Source organism: Pan paniscus, chromosome 14, assembly GCF_029289425.2.
Source record: "Pan paniscus chromosome 14, NHGRI_mPanPan1-v2.0_pri, whole genome shotgun sequence".
In the NCBI taxonomy this organism is placed as follows: Eukaryota; Metazoa; Chordata; class Mammalia; order Primates; family Hominidae; genus Pan; species Pan paniscus.
The window spans coordinates 86016909-86036392 of NC_073263.2; positions in this window are offsets into that span (position 1 = coordinate 86016909).

A 19484-nucleotide genomic window follows, 5' to 3' on the forward strand; every position below is an offset into this window, starting at 1 on the left:
CCTTTCTATTTAAACTAGCCAGAGTAAATTTGGCTGTTTTTAATTGGGTATACTGATAAAGACAGTAATTAATAGATAGAAGTAGTGCAGTACACTAATCTTGCTAATTAAAGTGTGGTCCTCGACTGATATCGACTGGGAGCTTATTAAAAATGTTAAATCTCAGAACCCATACCAGACCTTCCAGTTCAGAACTTGCATTTTAACAGAATCCCCAGATGATCTGTATGCACATTAAAATGGAAGCCTAAAAATAAGTAAGTAAGTAAATAAATAATAAAAAGCATTTAAAAAAATGTATGCATTGGCTTGGTAAAGGTGAACAGGAGATGAGTGGTAAAGGATGATATATCAGCGGCTAAAATAATAACTTATATACAATATGCAGTGGCCAAAATAGGTGCTTAAATTGTTTCTTGATGTAAGGTGAAAGACAGACTATGTATTTAGACTGTTAGAGAAATTGATGGAAAAATGATAATATTGGTATGTTTAGGCTGTTTCTCACAGTTTTCAGAAATATCCCAAAGAAAGGATATTTCAAATAGACCAGATGATATTCATTCTTATGCAGAGATGTAAAAGTACACAGCAAAAGAAATCCTAAATCCTGCAACTGAAATTACCCAAAAGTTAAATGATTTGGATTATTCTAGGACTTAAAAGCCAATTGCAGATACACTTCAAATTACTGAAGCAGTAAGGAATAGTTGCGGCAGAAGTATACCTAAACAGAAGTTAAGGCTGTGATCACAGGGTTTTATTTTGCTTTTGGTTTTCTGTTTGCTTTCTATTAAATGTTTTCTGAAAGCCAATGGGATCTAGCACTGAGACTATATCAGATTGGATGTGTAGCCTTCAGTCCCAGGCCTTACGAGAGCCGCCATTCATTTGAAGATGGAAGAGGTGAGCAGGGCACTGAGACAGCATGTGAAAGACAAGAGAATTCAATCTTGAAGTCTTTGGTTGTAATTTTCACATAGAATTGACTGGAAGCTAATGGTCAGGAATTCAGCTGGGCTTTTGAGGTAACAAGGTAACTATATTGCCAGAGGAACTTGAGATGAAATTTGGACAAGTCACAAATAAATTTCTAGTCTTCACCCAGCTGTAGCTTCAGGAACTATATACTTCCCAAAGTCTTTCTCATTTGTGAGCACACAAGACAGTGGTCAGTCAAAAAAATGTCCAGGAAGGCAAATTCAGATATAAAAGGAGGACAAAAGATAGGAAGCCCTTCTCAGAGATCTTAATCAGTGACTGCTAGACAGTCTAAGTACTCTCTTGCATACTCCTACTCAGAAGAATCTTACCATCGCTAATCCACTGACAGCTGAGATTTTCCAGTTATTTGTTTTCAAATAAAGTTTTCATTATGATTATTATTTTTCTTTTCTAATTATATATGTTGGTTATATAATGAAAGGTAATTTATTTTTAGTTTATTACCTGCTGCTCTCTGGTCGAACCAGATCTCACATCCATTTCTGATGGGGAGACCTATATGACTACATAGCAGAATCTGATCTGAAGGAGTTTAGGGCAAATTATTTCCTTTGTTCAACTTATAAGTGGATTATGTTAATCAGAAAAGGGTTATATTAATATGTGGATGTGTAAATAGCAAAGGAGTAGATTTTGCAGGGACTCCTTTTTGTCTAACCTGTTATTATATTAGTCTTTGTCCTTCGTGACAGAACCTCCATTCATCATCAGGAAGGAGGTAGGAGAGGAGCATGACCCTGCCTTTTCAAGAAGACATTCTTGAAGCACCGCTTTTGCTCTTTTCCCACATTGACCAGAATTTAGACCTATGACAATAAAGGCTGGGAAATTTAGTCATTTTGCTTGGAGGATTGCTTACCTGAATTAAACTGAGTTCTAGTGGCTTTTGTACTAATGTTCCTCTTTATTAAAATATTTTCTTAATATTTTTACTAGAAAAAATTTCCTTATGCTTTTTTATTCTCATTTTCTTCTGTAACACATTCCTACTAATGTATGTTCTAGACTTAATCTATTCTTCTAGCACTACTCATTTTTCAGTTGTGTTCCTGTTATCTTTTCAACCAGCTCTGCAATAAATAATCCCTTAACATTACCACCAACAGACTGTTTTCCAAATCATTTGGTCCTAATCCTATTTGACTTCACTGGAGACATGTTGGCATAGTTGACCACATGTTTCTTATTACTGTTTCTTCCTAGCCTTTCATGACATTAAATTCTTTTCACATTCCTCTGCATATGTAAAAATACCACTAATTTTTTTATTTGGTTTTGCTTTCATAATCTTTGCCCTAAATTGAGGCACTTCTCATTGTTACTGTTTTTTCTTCTCTTTCAATATTTGCTTATAAGAACATGCTTATTTCAGCAAATATTAATTTCTTAGATATGCTTAGGAATATGTTAGATACCCGTACATATATACACATAATCTTATAGTTTACGTTAAATAAAATGTCAAAAATGTAATTTATAGTCATAATATAGCAATTATATTCTTGTTACTCTATATTACTCTATAGTAACTGTAACACATGCTTTTAAAAGTTGTAGCCAGTCTGCAGAAATGTGTGACTGACTTTGCCTGAGAGAGTCGGTGATGGTTTTAATAAAAGAAACCTCAAGATAGCAAGGCATATTAAAGCAAAACAGAATTTATTAAACTTGTGAGGCAAGAGAGACCTGACTTTGAAAACACAATCGCTTTCGGTGCTAGAGTGCTCTTAAATATATTACAGAGCATAGAAACTGAGAATTTGGATCGTCTCCAGCAGGAGTAAAGACCATGATGATTGGCTTTACTTTTGTTTCAGTATTCTCAGGCTTCTACTTTTAAAATCATTTTATTCTGGGCTTGTAGTTCATAATATGACTTAAAAAGTAAAATATCTTAAGGACTTATATTTTTCAAAGAACAAAATTTCTCAGATTTTTTTTGTTTATGTTGTATTCCTTGATGTTTACTCAAGTTAATTAGCTTTAAAGTTTTATAATATAAATGAGAGTAGAAGCATCCCTGTCCCAGACTTCAATGAGTTGAAAAGATCAAGTACAATTCTGAACCCTCTTAATACAAATTTGCCATACAACCACAATTCCTATTCTACTATGGTTGCTCAATATTCACAAACACACACACACAACACACACACACACACACAACACACACACACACAAAACTATCTTCCCGGAATTCCACTGAAAAGTGAAGAAAATATATGCAGCAAAAAGCTCCTGTCTTCTCTCGTAATTTTATTCTTTTTTCTATAGCTTTCTACTTCTTCCCACTTCAAACCAAGGGACTGTAGAAAGTGGATTCCAAACTAACATTTAATTTATTATGCTGTGCCTTCCAAAATTCTCTCCTTCAGTCTAGGAAATGCTCTTCTCCACCCTTCTCCTCCTTGTAACACATTAAAATTGTTACCATGTGCACCATTCAAAATCTCTCTACTCACGGTGTGATAGTAAGTACGATGTCCACTTAATTCAGCATTTACTTGCCCTTGATATTTCAGCATCAAGTTTTTAAAGCTGCACACTTTTTTTCCCTAAAGCTTAGCTTTGAAAATCAGAAAAGCTTTGAATTCTAGGTGTTTGTGTCTGTAATGGACTTAAGTCCTATGCTTTAAGTTAAAAAATAGAGGTGTAGTATTTTTGTTCTAGTCTATGTTGCTTTCTCCTTGAAATAATGTTTGAGTTCATTGGATAGACAGCTGTAGCATTACCTGTCTGAATTAACCATAAGAAATTTATATCAATTAATATGTCAAAAATATTGAATTCCACATGGAATTTCAGCTACTACATGTAACTCATATGTGGGTATTTCACCTACAGGCTCAAGTGGACCAGAAATGAATACATCTTTTGGCCCTTCATTTCAGTATCAACTTTCTATTATAGAGGTCCATAGATAAGATCACCAGAAAACAGGCAAACACATAGAATATTTTCTTTACTGAGACCAAAAGAATCAGTATGACAATCTGGTTCATAGTAGAGGTAATAGATATTATCAGGACTTTGTTCACAAATAAAAGGGGAACCAAAGCAGTAATATAAGGTGTGGGTGTGAGTGTTTGTGGTGGGGAGGGGGCAGAACCTGCAATACTCAAAACCTGCAATACTTCCAGAAGAAAGATCATGAAAGACCTCTTTCTGCCACAGTATTTCAGCTTGCCATAATCTCTTTTTAGTTATTAATTCTTAAATTAATTATTATGGCATTCTTAGACAAAAGGTTTCAGGGTTTTTATAAGCATTTTTATTCATTTAAAAAATATTTTGCTTTAGGCAAGGTGCAGTGGCTCACACCTGTAATCCCAGCACTTTGGGAGGCCGAGGCAGGTGGATCACCTGAGGTTGGGAGTTCGAGACCAGACTAACCAACATGGAGAAACCCCGTCTCTACTAAAAATACAAAAAATTAGCTGGGCGTGGTGGCCCATGCTTGTAATCCCAGCTACTCGGGAGGCTGAGGCAGGAGAATTGCTTGAACCTGGGAGGTGGAGGTTGTGGTGAGCCAAGATCATACTATTGCACTCCAGCCTGGGCAACAAGAGTGAAACTCTGTCTCAAAAAAAAAAATTGCTTTAAAATCAGCAATAAATATTATGAGAAGTATATTGTATTAGTCTATTTTCATACTGCTATGAAGACATTCCAGAGACTGGGTAATTTATAAAGAAAAGGACGTTTAATGGACCCTCAGTTCCACATGGCTGGGGAGGCCTCACAATCATGGTGGAAAGTAAGGGAGGAGCAAAGGCATATCTAACATGGCTGCAGGCAAGAGAGTGTGTGCAGGGGAAGTGCCTTTATAAAACCATCAGATCCTGTGAGACTTATTCACTATCATGAGAACAACATGGGAAAAATCTGCCCCCATGATTTAATTACCTCCCACTGGGTCTCTCCCATGACACATGGGGATTATGGGAGCTAAAATTCAAGATGAGGTTTGGGTGGGGACACAGCCAAACCATATTATATATGTTATGAAACTTAACTGCCACTGATCTTGTTTTCTTTGGTAGAGCTTCAGAAACATTGTCTTCTATAATCTCTGTTTAATTAAAGAAAATTGGTAGATGGTGCCTCTTGTCAAAATCCTATAATTATAAGTTGTTCTGTTTAATATGCATGTTTTAAATTGATTATCGATTACTTCACTTTTTAATTTTTTATTTGACGTGAGCATTCTGTTGCAACTACAATTCAAACTATTAAAATCTCACCATATGATTTCATTGCAATCTTTATTCTTGTTGTATATTTTGTTTTGATAAGTATAATTACCTTCACATGTATCTCTCTATAAGCTAATATTCTGTCTTATTGGTGATCAATAATTAATTGTTGGGTAAGCATAAAACCATTTTCATATTCAAGGTATATTCAAAACTTACCAATTTGATTCAAATAATTTTACAATTGTCCTACTTATTTCTATCACTGCCATGCCACTTAAATCCTAGTAATCCACGAATCATCTACAGCAATAATTTCCTAACAGATTTCCAAACTTCCTCCTTATTTTCTGTTCATTATACTTTACTCACTGCTATCAGATCATTTAATTCCAGAGCAGCAATATTCATTCTTTTTTTTTGTTCTGACATCATTGGTTGTTTATATCATGTTCAAAATTAAGTCCAAGCTCCTAAGCCTATGATGCAAGGTTTTCCAATAATTAATCTTAAGAACTTGTTGAATTTATCTCACATTTAACTGCACTGAACTCCATACAGTCTTACCAAAATGTTCTCATTCCCAAACCTATTTTTCCTACCAGATTCTGATTTTTTTCCATGTCCCTTGATCAATCTCCTTCTCCTTCTCCTTCTTTTTAAATGGAGTCTAGCTCTGTCACCCAGGCTGGAGTGCAGAGGCCTGATCTTGGCTCACTGAAACCTCCGCCTCCTGGGTTCAAGTGATTCTCCTACCTCACCCTCTCAAGTAGCTGGAATTAAGGCATGCACCACCATGCCTGGCTAAATTTTGTGTGGCTAAATTTTGTGTGTGTGTACTTTTAGTAGAGATGCAGCTTTACCATATTTATGGCCAGGCTGGTGTTGAACTCCTGAGCTCAAGTGATCCACCCACCTCGGCCTCACAAAGTGCTGGGATTAGAGGCATGATCCACCGTGCCTGGCTCACTATTATTGTTGCATTTCCATCTAGCCTATTTGTTTTTCAACATAATGTGTATAGTAACATCTTAAATCTACCTTCACTTCTGTGATTATTAATCTTATGTGTCAACTTGACAGAGTTGAGGGATTCCCAGATAGCTGGTAAAGCATTAGTTCTTGGTGTGTCTGTGAATGTGTTTATGGACGAGATTAGCATTTTATTTAGTAGATAAAGTAAAGATGATCAACTCAAGCCAACGTGAGTGAGTATCCCTCAATCTATTGAGGGCTCATCCAGATAGAACAAAAAGAAAAGGGAAAGCCAAACTTTATGTCTCTCTTTCTGATCTGGGACATCCATCTTCTGCTACCATTGGACATCACAGCTCCTGGTTCTCTGAACTGTGGTTCTCCTTTTTTTGTTGTTGTTGTTTTTTTGTTTTTTTGAGACGGAGTCTTGCTCTTTCGCCAAGGCTGGAGTGCAGTGGCGCGATCTCGGCTCACTGCAAAGTCCGCCTGCCTGGTTCACGCCATTCTCCTGCCTCAGCCTCCTGAGTAGCTGGGACTACAGGCGCCCGCCACCACGCCCGGCTAATTTTTTGTATTTTTAGTAGAGACGGGGTTTCGCCATGTTAGCCAGGATGGTCTCCATCTCCTGACCTCATGATCCGCCCACCTCGGCCTCCCAAAGTGCTGGGATTACAGGCATGAGCCACCGCACCCGGCCTGTGGTTCTCCTTTTAACTTCAGTACATCTACCAGCAGCCTCTTAATTCTTGGACCTTTGGCCTTGAACAGTGAGTAACACTATCAGCTCCCCTGATTTTCAGAAATTCAGACTTCATTGAATTACACCTACACCGCTGGCTTTCTTGGTTCTCTAGCTTGCATATTATGCTGGTGGCATATTATGGAATTTTTGGCCTCGATAATTATATGAGCTAATTCCCATAATTAATCTATATATGTATATCTTATCTATCCATCTATGTACCTATCTATATCTCCTACTGGTTTCATTTCTCTAGAGAACTCTGCCTAATACAACTTCCATCTGTCTTCTACCACACAATCTACATTTATCATTTTTATTAATGATAATTATATTTATCTACTATACCAGCTTTTTTATGGTTTTATGAATATATCTGAACCCTAACTTTATTATAATATTATTAAAGAAAGGATAGTAGATGCATTCATCTTTATGTTTCTTCCGAGCTCCTAACAATAATTTTCCAATAAAGATTTTGGGTGCAAACTTTCCTAAAAAATAGAGATAAAGCCAATAAATTATACCACAGCAAGAATAACTAAAAGGAGGTTGGCCAGAAATGAACACATCTTCATTCATTCACTAAAGAACATTTGATTGATGGCTACCAATATCCAAATCTTATGCTGGATGGTCAGGAGAAAATGAATCATCTTTCCAAGAAATGTACAATTAATTTTGCCAGGACAGATAGTACCTAAATAGTCTATAAAAGTTTTAGAGTTTAGAAGACAAATAAAAGTGAATGGCTACTTTCTCTTGAAGCCAAAGATGAGGCAAGAAAATTTTCATAGCAAATAGAACATTTGAGCTGAATGCTGAAATTAAGTAGACATGTGCTAATAGGAAGGGTGAGAAATAATACCCTGGGTGGATGATGAAGGATGAACAAATATTTCAAAATGATATCATGAAACTATATTTTGAGCCACGTTGTCTCTCAAACTGTATCATGCAGGTTTAGGTGTCAAGACATGGGCTAGAGTGATGTACTGGTACCAAAAATGGAGGCATTTGAATGCCATGTTAAAATGCTTGGACTTTAACCTCTGTAAAATAAGGGACTAATGTGATTTTGAGATATAAAGTGTATTCGTTTTTCATAAACATTATCTTAAGGTAAGCATGGAGGATGGAGTGAAGCAGGGTCCTATGGAAGGAAAGAAAGCAATGAGAAGGTCATAGTAAAATATTAAGCAAGACACGGATCATGATCTAGCCCTAAAACACTACATTTGAAAAGAAAGGAAAAAACTCTAGCATGGTTAAGAAGGTAAAAGATCAAGATTTGTCCATAAAGTGCATTTGAGAGTACAGAAAAAGCAGGTGTCAGGTATCTCATATTTTTGATTGATAATAATGGGGTGGGTAGTAGTGTCTTTTATTTAGACCACTGAGAGGTAGCAGATTTATTTTAAAAAGGTTGCATTTGATTTATATACAAAATATAACGGTAATCGTTTGGACTTAGAAAAAAGGCTTGTATTTTGGTCTGGTTCTTACTGAATGGAAACCCTAAGCAACTTGGTTTTACTTCTTAATACTTCATATGTGTAGTGTGTATGTGGAAAACAAATCTGATAAAACTGTTGTAAGAATTGTACACACATGGTACAGTGCTTGGTAATCAGTAGGTACTTCACAAATGATAGGTAATGAGGAAAACTATCATCATTAAGTTAATGGGGTATTGATGACCATTTAAAATGCTTGTTTGGATTTAGAAATAATGTCTGTATCATGTGGCATTTTTAGTTTAAAGCAGATATACCTTCAGGATCTGGAAATTGTAACTCTACTGCTATATAACTAAAGATTGTCAATGCCCCAACAATTGTGAATATGAATGCAAGAGAAATATGACTAAGTTATGAAAATGTTCTTGAAATAGTTCACTATTCTGTGTAGGGAAAAGGGACCCAACCTCAACATCTTTTATTTATGCCAAATTTAAAAAGGAAAGAAAATAGACCCTATTCATGACTTTTTTATTGATCTTATTTCTAGATTATCTAAACTGTCCCCCAAATTTTAATGCATTTTTAAAATTCCAATAACTGACTCTCTATTTAGGTCCAAGTCAAGATTATTGAGACAGTTGTGTCACACTTGTTTTTCAGATACACGTAAGTGTTTAAAAATGTACTTGGAAATTACATTGGGAAAATGTATCCCATTTTCAAGGTAACGTTATATAAAGAATTTAAAAACACTTTCTGTGAAAGTTTATCTTTAAAACAAATATGTTAAATATCAATGGCATTGCATATTTAAAGAATGGATCACATTTATTTTTCTAAAGAAATGAATATTTATAATCCACTAAATTTAAGAAAAGCACAGTCTAAAAATAAAAGACAGGTAATATTTCAATGAGATCATTTAGGTTTGATGAACATTCAATAGTATTTTAGTAGTATCATAACACCACATAATTATTTTAAATTACCTTTCCTCCCTACTCATCTTTTCCCAAGAAGACTGCATTCTTTTTAATGGCTTTTATATTTATAGAAGACACAAAACTGTGTTTCCAGTCCAGGCTGCTCCCTTGAGCTATAGGCATATAGTCAACTGGAACTAGTTACTTTCACACATGTATGTACAGGGCACAAACATTTTTATCCTCTAGCCCACTTCTTCTAAATCACTCAAGTGGTATGTGTTACCAATCAACACCAGACCTATAAAAAGTAAAGGGATTGAATCAGTAACCAAATACCCTCAACATAGAAAAAAATCAAGAACAGATGGCTTCACTGATGAATTCTACCAAATGTTGAAAGATAAATTAATACCAAATTTTCTCAAACTATTTCAAAAAAATTGAAGAAGAAGGAACATTTGCAAATTCATTTTAGGGGACAGCACCACCCTGAAAACAAATCCAGACAAGGACAATATAAGAAATGAAGATAATAGTTCACTATCCCTAATCAACATAGGTACAAATGCCCTCAACAAAATACTACAAAATCAAATTCAACAGCACATTTTAAGGATTATACACAATGATCAAGTGAAATTTATCAGTAAGATACAAGGATGGTTCAACATTCACAAATCAATAGATGTGATCCACCACATAAACATGATGAAAGATGAAAAAGACATAAATCTTCTCCATGGATTCAGCAAAAACATTTGACAAAATTCAACATGCTTTCATGATAAAAACTCTCAGTATATTAGGTATAGCAGAAATGCAACTCAACATATTAAAACCCATAGATCACAAGCCCATGGCTAATATCACACTCAATGGTGAAAAGTTAAAAGCTTTTTCTCGAAGATCAGGAGCAAGAAAAGAGTGCCCGCTCTCACCATTTCTATTCAGCATAGTATTGGAAATCCCAGCCAGAGTAATTAGGCAAGAAAAAGAGACAAAAGGCATCCAAATTGGAAATAAAGATGTAAAAGTCTTTCTCTTTGTATATGACATAATCTTATACAAAGAAAACGCTAAAAATATCAACAAGGAACTCTTAAAACTAATAAATGCATTTGGTAAGTTGCAAAACACAAAATTAGCAACACAAATCTGTTGTGTTTCCATACACTAACAATACACTATCTGAAGAAACAATTAAGAAAATAAACCCATTTACAATAGCATCGAAAAGAATAAAAGAGTAAGGAATAAATTTATCCAAAGAGGTAAAATATTTGTACATTGAAAACTATAAAACATTTATAAAAGAATTTGAAGAAGGCATATAAATGCAAAGATATCCTGAGTCCATGATTTGGAATATTTAACATAGTTAAAATGTTTGTACATACATCTAAGGATTCAATGCAATCCCTATCAAAATCTCAATAATATTTTTACAGAAGTTGAAAAACAACCTTAAAATTCTTATGGAATTGACTGGGCAGGGTGGCTCATGCCTGTAAATCCTAACACTTTGGGAGGCCAAGGAGGGTGGATCACTTGAGCTCAGGAGTTCAAGACCAGCCTGGCCAACATGGCGAAACCCCGTCTCTACTAAAAATACAAAAATTAGCCAACTACTCAGGAGGCCGAGGCAGGAGAATTGCTTGAACCTGGAGGCAGAGATGGCAGTGAGCTAAGATCACACCACTGTGTAATAGCTTGGGTGATATAGTGAGACTCTGACTCAAATAAATAAATAAATATTAAAACAATAGTTATAAAAATTAAAAAATTGTATGGAATCACAAAAGGCCCCAAATAACCAAATTAATATTAAGAAAAACAAAGCTGGAGGCATCATGCTTCCTGATTTCAAATTATATTAAGAAGCTACAGTAATCAAAACAGTATGTTACTGGCTTAAAAACAGATCCGTGGGTCAAAATACAAATCTCAGAAATTAATCTACACATATATAGTAAACCAACTTTTAATAAAGGTGCCAAAATGATGCACTGGAAAAATGAAAGTCTCTTCAACAAATGGTGTGGAAAAACTGAATATCCACATTAAAATAAAGAAGTTGGACTTTTATCTTACACTGCACAAAAACATCAACTCAAAATAATCTAAAACCAATTCCAAATAGATTAAAGGCATAGAATCTGAAATTCTAAAACTCATAGAAGAAAACATAAAGGAAAAGATCATTGGCATCAGTTTCTGGCAATGATTTTTTTTTTAATTTGACATCAAAAGCATAGACAAACAAGTGTAAATGAACAAGTGGAATTATATCAAACTAAAAGCTTTCTGCAAAGCAAAAGAAATAATCAACAACATGACAAAATGAAAGGCAACCTACAAAATGGGAGAAAATATTTGTATATGTTTGTATGCAAGCCATGTACTTGATGAGTTTAATATCAAAATATTTAAGAAATTCAAAGAACACAATAGCAAAAAATTAATGATAACAAAAGTACATAATAAAAAAGCAGTCTGAGGGCCTGTATAGACATTTCTCAAAAGAAGCCATACAAATGGCTAACAGGTACATGAAAATAGGCTCAACATCACTAATTATCAGGAAAATGTAAATATAAGGCACAATAAAATGACATACCTATTAGCATGAGTTTTATCAAAAAGTCAAACGATAGCAAGTGTTAGAAAGAATGTGGAGAAAAGGAAAATTGTGTACACTATTGACGGGAATGTAAATTTGTACAGCCATTACAGAAACTGTACAGAGATTGTATCAAAAATCAAAAAGAGAACTAACATATGGTTCATCAATCCCACTTCTGGTATATATGCAAAGGAAATAAAATCACTATCTTAAAGAGATATTTGTGCTCTTTGTTTATTGTGATATTATTCGTAAGAGTCAAGATATGAAAACCTAAGTGCCAATGGATGAATGAATAAAGAAAATGTGAGATGTGTATATATATATAATATATATATAACCATACATTATATATATATATGTGTTACATATATAATCAAATATTATACAGCCATAAGAAAGAAGACAATGCTGGCTTTTGCAACAACATGGATGAAACTGGAGGACAATTATGCCAATTGAAAAATACCAGATACAGAAAGTCAAATACTGAATGATCTTACTTATATTTAGAATAAAAAAAGGAAACAAAACCCCTCAAAGTTAGAGAGTAGAATGATGGTTACCAAGGGATAGGAGGGTTCAGAGAAAAGGAGAGATATTGGTCAAAAGATACAAACATTCAGTCATAAGATGGATGAGTACTGAAGATCTAATGTGCAGCATTATGTCTAAAGTTAATAATAATGTGTTATACACTCGCAATTTGCTAAGTGTGTGTAGTGTTTTCATCACACAACATACACAGAATAATAACTATGTGAGGTGCTGAATATGTTAATTACTTTGATTGACATAATCATTTCACAGTGTATTAGTATATCACAGTCTGTTAGTATAACAAAACATGTTGTACATCCTAAATGTACACAACCTTTATTTGTCAATCATATCTCTGTAAAGCTGATAAAAAATAAAGAAAAGAAATTGTCTCCATATTAGAAAACATCTCTTCAGTACAACATAAATATCAATTATCGACAAAGTACTTTTGATTTTACCTTCACACCATTTTTAAACATTTTCTATTCCTTTTATTAGCACTTTCACTAGGAATGTATTTAATTCTTAGATTTTTTCCTGCCTCTATTCTTAGTCTTTGTCTATTTACCTCTCTAGAAATGTCTCATCTACACTAAATATTGAAATTTTTGAAAATATAATTATTGATTATACAGTTATCCTATTTAAAAACACTCTAATGACCTATATAGACTTACCTAGATCTTTCCTGTGTCCATAGATTAAACTCTTGCCAAGTATTCATTGCATTGTGCTATTTTCAACTACAGGAAGTTCTCCAGTAACCTCAGATTCTGTAAAGCACTGCAAATTTTTATGTTTTAACCCTATTTCCTTTTTTTTCCGTTTATTATTTCTTGCCACTTTCCCTCTAAATGTTTCTGATATTCTAAGTCCAAACCCAGGCCCCTTCAATGGAATGGCCCATTATCTTACTTGTATATCTCATATATGCCATACATTCTTTTTCATAACAACCTATGCTATCATTGGCAATGTACATATCTTGCCCTACCAGATTGGGCAGCCTTATGTTCATCAGCTATCATATCATATCATGAGACTCATGTCCCAGTATCTATAGGGAATAATAATTATATAAGTCAAAGCCATTTAGTGAGCACCTACAATGCCTCTGTGACTATATTAATTCATTAATTTAGTTAATTAATTAATTGATTGATTGATTAACTAATTAACTAATTAATTAATATAGTTAAAGTCACACAGGAACTGTGACTATATTAACTCATTACTCTATTACATATAATTTGTGAGATGAGAAGAGGTTAAGTAAGTTACTTGAGCTTCTTCATTGAATAAGCAGCATTCCTGGAATGTGAAATGAGGCAACCTAGCTCCAGAACCTGTAACTACCTCTTTGCTAAGTTGTAATTAAATGATTGAGTAGATGGCTGAAATATGTGAAACTCATGTGGATGTAGGAATTGATGATTTTTTTTTTTACTAAATGTACATTCAGAAAGAAGTGTCAGAAACTCTAGACTTTGCTGATAATTTAGTTAATATCTGTAAGACACTTAGAATAAGGTTTAAAAGTGTTCAGTAAATGTGTTCTATCTCATTTACCATTTTTAAGGACTTCCTATAAGCTAGGTACTTCAATACAAACTTTATATAGATTATCTCTTCCCATATTTTTATCAATCTTGAATATTATTTTAGCCCATTTATCAGAAATAGGATAGAAGCTTAGAACCTAAATAATGGCCCAATGCCACACACATAAGTGATAGAAATAAGATTTTAACATAGTTCTATCAGTTTGTAAAATTTATTTTTAGAAAATAAATTTCTAAAGAAAAGAAATAGAGAAAACTTAAATAGATTTGTACTTCAATAAAAACTTTTTATAGATTATCTTTTCTCATCCTTTTAGCAACCTTGAATATTCTTTTATCCCGTTTATCAGAAATAGGATAGAAGCTTAGAACCTAACTAAATAAGATAGAACCTAAGTAAACAGGATAGAAGCTTAGAACCTAAGTAATTGCCCAGTGCTACACACATAAGTGACAGAAGTAAGATTTTAACATAGTTCTATCAGTTTCTAAAATTTATGTTTCCTGCAGTTCAAATGATCCACTATGAGAATGTATATAAAATTTTTAATTAAAAGGTAATGCCATATACGTGACACTAGAAGGATTCCTGTTTAAAATTCCATGTTATGCCTTTTCAATTAAATTATCTTTATAATTCTTCTTTATATGTGAAAATGACTCTTAAGGTACATTAAAAACGATAATTCAACTTTGAGATAAAATGTATAATTTTACCTATTGAGTGTTGTCTCTATGCTTGAAGACAAGTAAGTGTTAATTATGTTTACCATTTGTCATGGAATAATTGACATCTTCTTTTCTCTTAAAATACATTATTTCTTTCTTTTTTATATGTGAAAACGACCATTAAGGTTCATTAAAAAGTTCCAAAGAAAATAACAATGAGATACAACTACACACCTATTACAATGGCCAAAATAGAGAACACTGACAACACTAAATGCTGAGGAGGATGCAGAGCAACAGGAACTCTCATTCATTGCCGGTGGAAATGTAAAACGATATAGCCATTCGGAGGACAGTTTGACAGTTTCTTACAAAACTAAACAAATTCCTACCATATGATCCAGCAATCATACTTGGTATTTTACCCAAATGACTTGAAAACCTGTGTCCTTAAGAACACTTGCACACAGATGTTTATAGCAGCTTTATTCAAAATTGCCCAAACTTGGAAGCAACCAAGGTGTCTTTCAGTAGGTAAATAGATAAATAAACTGTGGTACATCCAGACAATGAAATATTGTTCAGCACTCAACAGAAATGAGTTATGAAGCCATGAAAAGAAATAGAGAAAACTTAAATAGATGTTACTAAGTGAAAGAAGCCAACCGGAAAAGGTTACATACTGTATGATTCCACCTACGTGACATTCCAAAAAAAGGCAAAACTAGTGAGACTGTAAAAAGACTAGTGGTACAAAGGGTTTTGGAAGAGGATGAATAAATAGGCAGAGCACAGAGGATTTATAGGGCAATGAAAATGATCTGTATGATACTATAAGGGTGAAAACATGCTATTATATATTTATCCAATCCCATAGACTGTTCAACACGAAGACTGAACTCCAATGCAAACTATGGATTTTGGCTGATGATGTGTCCAGGTACATTCATTAATTGTAACAAATGTACCCCTCTATGAGGGATGTCTATATTGGGTGAGGCTGTACGTGTGTGGAGGCAGTGGGTATATGGGTATCTCTGTACCTGTCACTCAGTTTTGCTTTGAACTCAAAGGTGATGTAAAAAATAAAGTCTAATTTTATAAAATCCTGAAGGAGAAAAATTACTTGAAAATAATTCAATTTAAGAGAGTGAACCCTGTTTGCATTTTTAATTTTTCTGTTAACTATATTATCTTTGATTTTTTTTAAGCTCCGAAGGATTAAACTGAACATGTACAATTCCAGTTTCTATTTTCAGACTTAGATACCCCTCAACTGCTGTCAGCATGCTGTTAATTGAATGTTTGTGTGAAGAGGATAGCATTTTCAAAAGCAAGAGCAAAAACTCTGTTCTCAGTTGTTTGATTTTGGTCTCTTCTTTTTTTCAATATATCTAAAGCTGGTTATAACTATCTTTCTCAGTGTCTATTAATTTTGGCTTTTGACTTTCTGTATGGCAACTTCACTGCGGTAAGTCACTGTTTGTCACTCTAATATGTTTATCTTCAATAACTTCAAATGGCATAGCAGTCTCTCTACCATCTTAAGATAATTTTTAAAAATATAGTTATAAATATAAAAAAAGAAAAATTAACTGTGAAATGGAATCTTCTTCATATATATTTGTCATTTTTAAAAGGTGTTACCATGCTAGGAAACAAATACCATGTAACAGGAAGAGTCAAATCTGTAAGAAGTGAGAAGCCTCAAAAAAATAATTGGATACAGGATACCGGGAACATTGCAGAGTAGGAAGTAACAGAAATACTTTCTCCACCTAGACAATTTCACTGGAAAGATCTGATCTATTTGATTTAACTATTTTGGAACTCTGGACTCTATTGGAAGCTTGCAACATCCAGGGGAAGGCTTGGACATAAATTGCAATTAATTTTTAGTTAATTTAGCTCTAAATTTGGCAGCAGATACATATTTCCTGCCCCCCACCCTCCCCAGTCTCATGGCAGGCGATCTTGACCTTGCAGGAGGTTGGGGCAACCAAGAGGATAAGGACCCTGTTCTCCACATGTCAGCAATTTTATGTGTTCTGATCACAGCAGATTGCTGCTTTTAAGCTGCGGACACAGAGGTAGCTTGCTATTGTAAGTTCACTCCTCTATCTGAAGCCAACTCTAGGGCATTTAAAGAACCAGTTACTGTTTATCTCACTGCATTTTGTTGTTGATGTTTTTCCCTTCTCAGAGCCAGACATTACAAGTATAAAATTCAAAAGCAATCATATATATCAAGGAAATTAGAAAGTCACCACACTGCCCAGGAAAGGAGCAGACTTATAAAAGACCTAAGAAGACTTGAAGTTTAAACCTCAGAACCTCAGGATGATTTTGGACACAGAGACAGCCTACAACAATTATATATTTAATAGAATAAATAATAATACATAATACTGATGTAATGATAAAAGTAAATATATATAATAAAGTATGTTTTTTACACACCTACACACATATAAAACTAGCAATTAGCAATATCCGGGAAGGGGAATTATCTGATTTCTAGAGTTACCACACTACTGCATTCAAACGTACATTTTTCAACCAAAATTTAACAAGGCATTAGGCACACAAAGAAAGGAATATATTGCTCATTTAAAGGAAATCAATAAACCAACAGAAATTTTTCATAAAAAGACCTGATAGCGTCTGTTCATATCGTTTGCCCACTTTTTGATGGGGTTGTTTGTTTTTTTTCTTGTAAATTTGTTTAAGTTCTTTGTAGATTCTGGATATTAGCCCTTTGTCAGATGGTTAGATTGCAAAATTTTCTCGTACTCTGTAGGTTGCCTGTTCACTCTGATGATATTTTCTTTTGCTGTGCAGAAGCTTTTTATTTAATTAGATCCCATTTGTCAATTTTGACTTTTGTTGCCATTGTTTTTGGTGTTTTAGTCATGAAGTCTTTGCCCATGCCTATGTCCTGAATGGTATTGCCTAGGGTTTCTTGTAGGGTTTTTATGGTTTTAGGTCTTACGTTTAAGTCTTTAATCCATCTTGAGTTAATTTTTGTGTAAGGTGTAAGGAAAGGGTCCAGTTTCAGTTTTCTGCATATGGCTAGCCAGTTTTCACAACACCATTTATTAAGTAGGGAATCCTTTCCTCTTTGCTTGTTTTTGTCAAAGATCAGATGGTTGTAGATGTGTGGCATTACTTCTGAGCCCTCTGTTCTGTTCCATTGGTCTATATATCTGTTTTGGTACAAGTACCATGCTGTTTTGATTACTGTAGCCTTGTAGTATAGTTTGAAGTCAGGAAGCGTGATGCCTCCAGCTTTGTTTTTGTTTTTGCTTTTTGCTTAGGATTCTCTTGGCTATATGGGCTCTTTTTTGATTCCATATGAAACTCAAAGTAGTTTTTTCCAATTCTGTGAAGAAAGTCATTGTTAGCTTGATGGGGATAGCATTGAATCTATAAATTATTTTGGGCAGTATGGCTGTTTTCACGATATTTATTCTTCCTATCCATGAGCATGGAATATTTTTCTGCTTGTTTGTGTCCTCTCTTATTTCCTTGAGCAGTGGTTTGTGGTTCTCCTTGAAGAGGTCCTTCACATCCCTTGTAAGTTGTATTCCTAGGTATTTTATTCTCTTTGTAGCAATTGTGAATGGGAGTTCACTCATGATTTGGCTCTCTGTTTGTCTATTATTGATGTATAGGAATGCTTGTGATTTTTGCACATTGATTTTGTATCCTGAGACTTTGCTGAAGTTGCTTATCAGCTTAAGGATATTTTAGGCTGAGACAATGGGGTTTTTTAAATATGCAATCATGTCATCTGCAAACAGAGACAATTTGACTTTCTCTCTTCCTATTTGAATGCCCTTTATTTATTTCTCTTACCTGATTGCCCTGGCCAGAACTTCCAATACTATGTTGAATAGGAGTGGTGAGAGAGGTCATCCTTGTCTTGTGCCAGTTTTAAAGGGAATGCTTCCAGCTTTGGCGCATTCTTTGTGATACTGACTATGGGTTTGTGATAAATAGCTCTTATTATTTTGAGTTATGTTCCATCAATTACCTTGTTTATTGAGAGTTTTTAACATAAAGGAGTGTTGAATTTTATCGAAGACCTTTTCTGCATCTATTGAGAAAATCATGTGGTTTTTGTCATTGGTTCTGCTTATGTGATGGATTACATTTATTGATTTGAATATGTAGAATCAGCCTTGCATCGCAGGAATGAGGCCAACTTGAGCATGGTGGATAAGCTTTTTGATGTGCCGCTGAATTCAGTTTGCCAATATTTTATTGAGGATTTTCACATCAATATTCATCAGAATTATTGGCCTGAAATTTTCTTTTTTTTTGTTGTGTCATGACTCTGTCAAGTTTTGTTATCAAGATGATGCTGGTACCGTAAAATGAGTTAGGGAGGAGTCCCTATTTTTCTATTGTTTGGAATAATTTTAAAAGGAATGGTACCAGCTCATCTTTGTACCTCTGGTAGAATTCGGCTGTGAATCTGTCTATGTGGCCAACAAACATATGAAAAAAAGCTCATCATTACAGGTCATTAGAGAAATGCAAATCAAAACCACAATGAGATATCATCTCACACCAGTTAGAATGGCAATCATTAAAAAGAAAGGAAAAAACAGATGCTGGAGAGAATGTGGAGAAATAGGAATGCTTTTACAGTGTTGGTGGGAGTGTAAATTAGTTCAACCATTGTGGAAGATAGTGTGGTGATTCCTCAAGGATCTAGAACCAGAAATTTGACCCAGCAATCCCATTAGTGGGTATATACCCACAGGATTATAAG